The sequence below is a fragment of the Zonotrichia albicollis genome, chromosome 4 (genome assembly GCF_047830755.1).
Source record: "Zonotrichia albicollis isolate bZonAlb1 chromosome 4, bZonAlb1.hap1, whole genome shotgun sequence".
NCBI lineage: Eukaryota > Metazoa > Chordata > Aves > Passeriformes > Passerellidae > Zonotrichia > Zonotrichia albicollis.
The window spans coordinates 46,647,766-46,653,765 of NC_133822.1; the positions used below are offsets into that span (position 1 = coordinate 46,647,766).

Here is a 6,000-nt window from a genome sequence, read left to right on the forward strand (position 1 = left end):
GTAGTCACAGTCAAAAACACCATTTCAGGATGAAACCCAGAGAACTAGGGAAGATGGCAAGCAACAGTAAGTTTTACCGAGACCTGCTTGGTGAACAACTACCACCCGGCAAGAGCCATGGCACTACCAACCAATCATGATCACAATTGGACTGTCCTCAGCACCTAACCCAAACCTGCTGGGGCCTTCCCCGTGCTGCCCACCCAGGAAGGGGAGAAAATGTACGGCTGCACGAGAAGGCAGTGGAGCAGGGCTGGCTGGCTCAGGACCCACGGGGCCATCAGCATCCTTGCCAACCCAACGCCGACGCAGTGGCAAGATGTGCCCCCATCCCCAAGTTCTCCGGACGGGCACAGGCAGGTGGGCAAGGAGCAGGTCATGGAGGGAGAAGCTTCTAGACTAACCTGCTCACAGGTTTCCACGATGTGCTTTCTGCCTCTCGGGGACCCAGGCCGTGACACCCGGCTTGGGGGATGCTTTGAGCTGCTCTGCCCCTCTCCTCTCCGGCGCGACGGGCGAGGGCGGTCCCCTGCCCGCCCCAGCGGGGGCTACAGAGGCTGCGGGCGCTCCGGGCGGGGGGCACTGCCCGGGGCAGGGGACGAGCGGGATGCGGCAGGTACCGGGAGCGGAGCGGGCAGCCGGCTGTGTCCTCGCTCGCCGCAGATTTTAAGGTTAAGTGCGTGCGATTTCTCACCCTCACAAAAGGGAGGAGGAAGGAAAGATGATCAAGGAAGCAAACCAGGCAGGGGAGCGATGAAGGGGCGGGCGGGGGGGTTGAGAAGAAAAGGAGGGAGAAACAAAGGGAAGAATAAAACCCTCTCCGGGAGCAAGCAAACAAAGAGGGTAAAAAGAGCTCGGCGGTCTCCTCGGGGGGTAACCCCCCGCCGGGCTCCCCGGTACCGCGGCACCCCGCCCCGACGTGCGGCCCCGGCCCCTGGTGCTGCCCGCGGCCGCGCACGGCGGAGCCCCGCGGGCAGGACCCCGGCCCGGCCGCTGTCGCCCTGGGAAGTTCGGCGGCGCGGAAACACCCCCGCGGGGTCGGGGCACCTTACCTGTCGGCCGGCACTCCTCGGGGAGCGGTGCGATGAAGCGGGGGAAAAAATCGGGGAGGAAAAAAATGATAATAAAGCCACCCCAGTTTCCGAAATTGCACCGCTCGATCAGGTTACTATGGAAATCGTCGCGAGGAGGCAAAAAAAAAAGCCAGAAGCCATCCTCATCCTCTCCGCCTCCGCGAGGCACCGCGGCGCCGGAGCCGCTGCCTCCCCGGGCGAGGCGCTGCTCCCCTCCGCCCCGGCTGCTCCCCTCCGCCGCGCACCGGCCCCGGCCCCAGCCCCGCGCCGCGCCGCCAGCGGTGCTGCCCCCCGCCGCACAGCTGGAATTTAAAGGGGCCGTGCTCTCCGGGCGCCGCTGCCCCCGCCGCCCGGGGCCGGCTGGGTGTGCCTTCGTAACCAAAAGTTTCCCGCGGGTGCGCCGAGATGCGGCAGCCGCAGGGACACGGGGATGGAGGAGCGGCGCGTTTGCGGTGCGTAGCCCTGGGCGTTGTGAATTATCATAGGCGTAACAGCAGGATCCGAAGGCCTCGACAGAGCTCGGTTGCGATGAGCGCGTTGCACAGACACGGGTAAAGAGGCAGCCCCGGCCTCTGAGAGCTTGTAATGTAAGCAGTGAGAGCAGACAGAAGGAGGGAAAGTGTATAAAATGCATGAGGAAGGGTTGAAAACTTCCTAATCACCCCAGCCCAGAAATCACAATTTTTACATTGCAACTAAAAGATTAAAAAAATACAACTGTTCTGACACAAGTCATCCTGCTTGTGTCCCTTATTCATAAACAGAAGCACTTGTCAAGCCTGCCTGTTCTGAGAAGTGAGTTTGGCCTGCAGGACACCCTGGCCAGCCTGGAGGCTGGATCCATTTGAAGCCCACCTGTGGAGGGAGCTGTGCTAACAGCTGCCACTCACAAGCACATGCAGACTTTGGCCTGACTGGGTGGACAGAGCTTAGCAGCTTAGCAGCCCTTGCCACCACTTCACTCTGCCCTATCTGTCCCCACCTTCACACCTCACATGCTGCTCTGCCCGGCCCCACTCCCGTGTGAGCCCTTTCCCACTCTCTCTGCTCCAGCAGCATCAGGTACTGCAGCTCCTTCAGGAACTACCGCCCAAAGGATGGGTTTTCACCCCTAGAGAATATATTCCACAAGTTTCTGCTGATGGGGAATGAGACTTCTAAGTTATTCCTGCTCTGAAAAATGGCTGCCTGCAGAACACAGGGAAACCCCATCTTTGCTCTGCTGTTGCAGTCTAACACTGTGCTTCAGTTCCCAAGAAAGGGAAAAAGTGGGGAAAAAATAGTTTTCAGATGATTGCCTTAAACACCTATGAAGAAAAGGAGCCCCCTCTGGAGTAAAAATGTGCATTTATTCATTCCAGAGTAAGAGCACTTTGCAACTCATAGGTTTAGGGAAGATAGCTTGCAGTTAATGGTTCCCATGATACCTGTGGGTCTTCAAAAAACCTTCGTTTTCCAGTCTATCAGCCAGTCAAGCCTTGCAGCTCTTTATTTTGCACAAATTTTCATCAGTGCTGGTCAGCACAGCTGCAGCTGAAACCACCTCATGAGGTGAGGGAATTAGCTGTTGGATGGACGAGTAAAAAATAAATAAAAGAAACGAAAAACCTCTCCTACTGAGCTGTGTGGTATTTCCCCATTACAAATAATGCCGGACATTTCAGCTAGCCATTTCTGTTTAAGAAAGCAAGAGGCATAAAATGTACAGCCTAGTGAAAACTTAGTGTTAAGAAATAAGAAAGAGCAGACCAAAAGGCAAGAATTGACAGCCACATTGTCCAGGAATCCAGTTTGCCAAATACCATCATAACTTGAAATATTCCTACCAAAATACCACCATCAGTTGAAATAACCCTGAAAATAAATAAGGATAGATTTAGACCATAGTTTACGCCATAAAACGTACTGGGACATCTGAGGCTGCCTTTTCTTAAAGCTGTGAGACAAGAGAGTGGCTGAATATCTTAAAATTAGAATTACAAATATATGACCAAAGATCCCGGGTGAGTGACATCTTTCAGAAATGACAGTCCCTGGAGTGGATAACCTGGAGGTTATTTCTTTCAGTGCATGAAAGGCACATTGCAGTGAGTTATCTCGGCAGTCTCTGTGCTGCAAGACTTCTCCCTGAAAGGTTAATTGGGTTAGAGGTGTAATTTTTACCCAGTAGAGATGTGCCAGCAGAGGCCTCAGATGTAGATGCAGTTCATACTGACAGAACTATGGTTTTGTTAGCGTCGTATCTCTCACTGTGCCGTGGAGTAATTTCATTTCACCAGCACAAAGATCAGACCTGGTGGTCCAGCCACCTCTGCTCAGCCACTCTGTCAGTGCAAGGTGCAGCATGCACAAGGCTCCTGCCTCCTTTTTTCCAATGACTACTCTGGAATTGCTGGTCTTTTTCATAAATATTTTTGCAAATGGATAGAATATTTTTCTGTTTCCTAGGCCCAACCATTTAATCTTATGCCTCAAGCAGTTTTAGGAGTCTGTGTCTGACAGCAAAACAGTAACCAGTCCTCTAGTCCTGTAAGAAGTGATATTCCAGAGCAGAGAAGTATCTTGAAAGTTTTCATATCACCAGGAATTTTCTGCAATGGCTTTTATAGTTTTACACAGAAAATATCTAAATAATTGTCTATGTTTCCCTTTGTTGCAAAACATTTGACTAGCAAAGCATGGTGAAGAATAAAAATGTGATTCTCACACAGCTTTAGAATAAACTGCATAGTTATACCTTTAATATATGAAACTTCAACACATCAGTTACATTGTAGTTTTCTACTACATGACTACAAACAAGTATGTTGGTATCGTTGACACGAGATTAAATTTATTTCAGGACATACAGTAATTTGAAATTGCAGTATCTTGGCTTGTATATTTAAATACAATCAATTATCTTACCTAACATGTGTTTATGTCAGTGAATGACCAAACAATGACAAACTTACAAAGTAATGTATTGTCTCTGTGGGCTTTCAGTCCTTTTAAAATTACATCACCATATGACATGTGACCTCATTACAAAGACTAAAGGGGTCTCCTATCAACCATAAAGATTTAAACGTTGCTAGTCAAATACATTAGCACCTTTGTCTGCTAAATTCCCATCTCAGACAAAAACCTGTTTATATGACTCAGGTGTCAAGTGGCAGCAGAAGAGTGTGCTTCTTCATCCCCAAAGGATGCTGTATTAAACTGTCTGCTTCTTGCTACAGCAATATTAAAAAGTTTGAAAACACCAAATACAAAAGTTTTTCTCAAAATCTTAACTTAGTCATTCTGAATATTCTCAGTATTTCCTGCTATACAATAAGACGTGAAACCTTTTTGACTTGCCATGAAAAGCATGGTAATCTTCAATCACACATTGGCATGTCCAAATGAAAAACTAAAACTGAACCTTTAATATCTGAAAAAGCTTTTAGATGAAAATAACCTGGTAAAGCTCAGGCATTTCACATCTTGCAGGGGAACCTCTAGGGGAGCTCTGTGGCTTCTTTCTGCAAAGATACTGGGCAGGACAAGTAACTGATGTTTGCAGAACTCCTGCCAGATCTACTAATGCCAGAAGTCCATTTGCACCTCTGCACTTTACATTACCCAGTACCTGCCATGGCTGTTTGTAAGACCCTTCCCTGCCTGCTTACCTTCTTTCAGGCACTGTGACAGAACATTCTCCTTCCACTGTCAGCTGAAAGGTTTCCTCACGATTTCCAGTTTGTCACCCTCAGCCTGACCTCCAGGCCACATCCTCACGGGATAGTGTGCACAGCAGGAGGACAAAGCCTAGGTGTACTCCACAAGTATTCCAAAACCATGGGCACAACATATTTAGGAGAGGTAGCACCCTGAATGCACTTCAGGGGAAATGAAGGAAAGATAAGCGGAAGGATCTATCAAGAATAGACAATTCCAGTCTCCATCAAGAGAATAATTGGATAAGACATTTCAAATCACCTGAATCTTGTTAGGATTGCCTTACCCCTTCTTTGTTTAAGTGCAGCCGCCTGATAAGCACCATCCTCCTTCCAGGTTTTGACAGTCTCCTTCTTTCTGCATCGTTGGCCCTTTTAGGTGATTTTCTGCATTTTTTTTCCATAAGTGGAACTTATTATAAAGTTTTCTGAAACACTGTTGCTATTACAATTGTCACTGATTAAGGGCTGTATCTTCCAACTGAAGGTATGTTGCATTTTAAAGTGTGATACTGGAGTCACCATCCACTGGCATGTCCATGTTTTCTACAAGGACACACATGAACCCAAGAGTAAAGCACTACTGCTTTCTGGTGGCTGGGACATCTCATGGGGGAGGCAGTGTGACCTGAAAAATTACTTCCATTCTTTTGTTGTAACACCAGGCATGGGCAAATTCACAAGAATGTGTATTGTGGAGGGGAAATAGGAGAGAGAAAATGTGTTTTGCCTTGGGAAAAATAGCTGCAGTAGTTTCCAGATTTCTGTTAGCAGATTGATATAGCTTCTGTATTCTGGAGAACTCCTGGCCATATTGTGATGTCTTATCACCTTCTCCTCTCCAAGATGTCTGCAAGACCCATAGCTTTTTTCCTTAATGTTCAGGAATAATCCCCAGAAGGCTCTAATCCTCACTGAAAGCAAATCATGTATACTGATCTCCTGTTTACGTGTAACAAACACATGTACACACACATGTGTGGGAAAAGAAAAATACAAAGTCAAGCATTTCACAATTAGGAAATAACACAATTTAAATTGTCTGCCAAACTTCATTTGGCCACTTAGGCCTAGTCATACTCTTAAATAAACTCATATAAGTCTTGGCATACTTGTTGGAGTATGTTCATTTGATGAGCATCTTCTCAATTATATGTTTTATCCTAATTACTCATGATATAGTCTTGTAATGTCTTTAGCAAGCCCTGTAGGCAAAATTTTTGCAT

The 6,000-nt window shown here is 47.8% G+C and overlaps 1 protein-coding gene across 2 annotated transcripts in view; it reads right to left on the reverse strand.

Moving 5' to 3' along the window:
• NAV3 (neuron navigator 3) overlaps window positions 1-1,192 on the reverse strand; it is a 508,016-nt gene extending 506,824 nt beyond the window's left edge. The window contains exon 1 of one of the 2 annotated variants that reach the window (XM_074539691.1): window positions 1,053-1,192. The gene's annotated coding sequence lies outside the window, so the exon portion shown is untranslated. Of the gene's footprint in view, window positions 1-404; window positions 543-1,052 lie in introns of those variants that run through there. The other variant, XM_074539692.1, reaches the window with a different exon arrangement.
• Window positions 1,193-6,000: the final 4,808 nt, after the last annotated feature.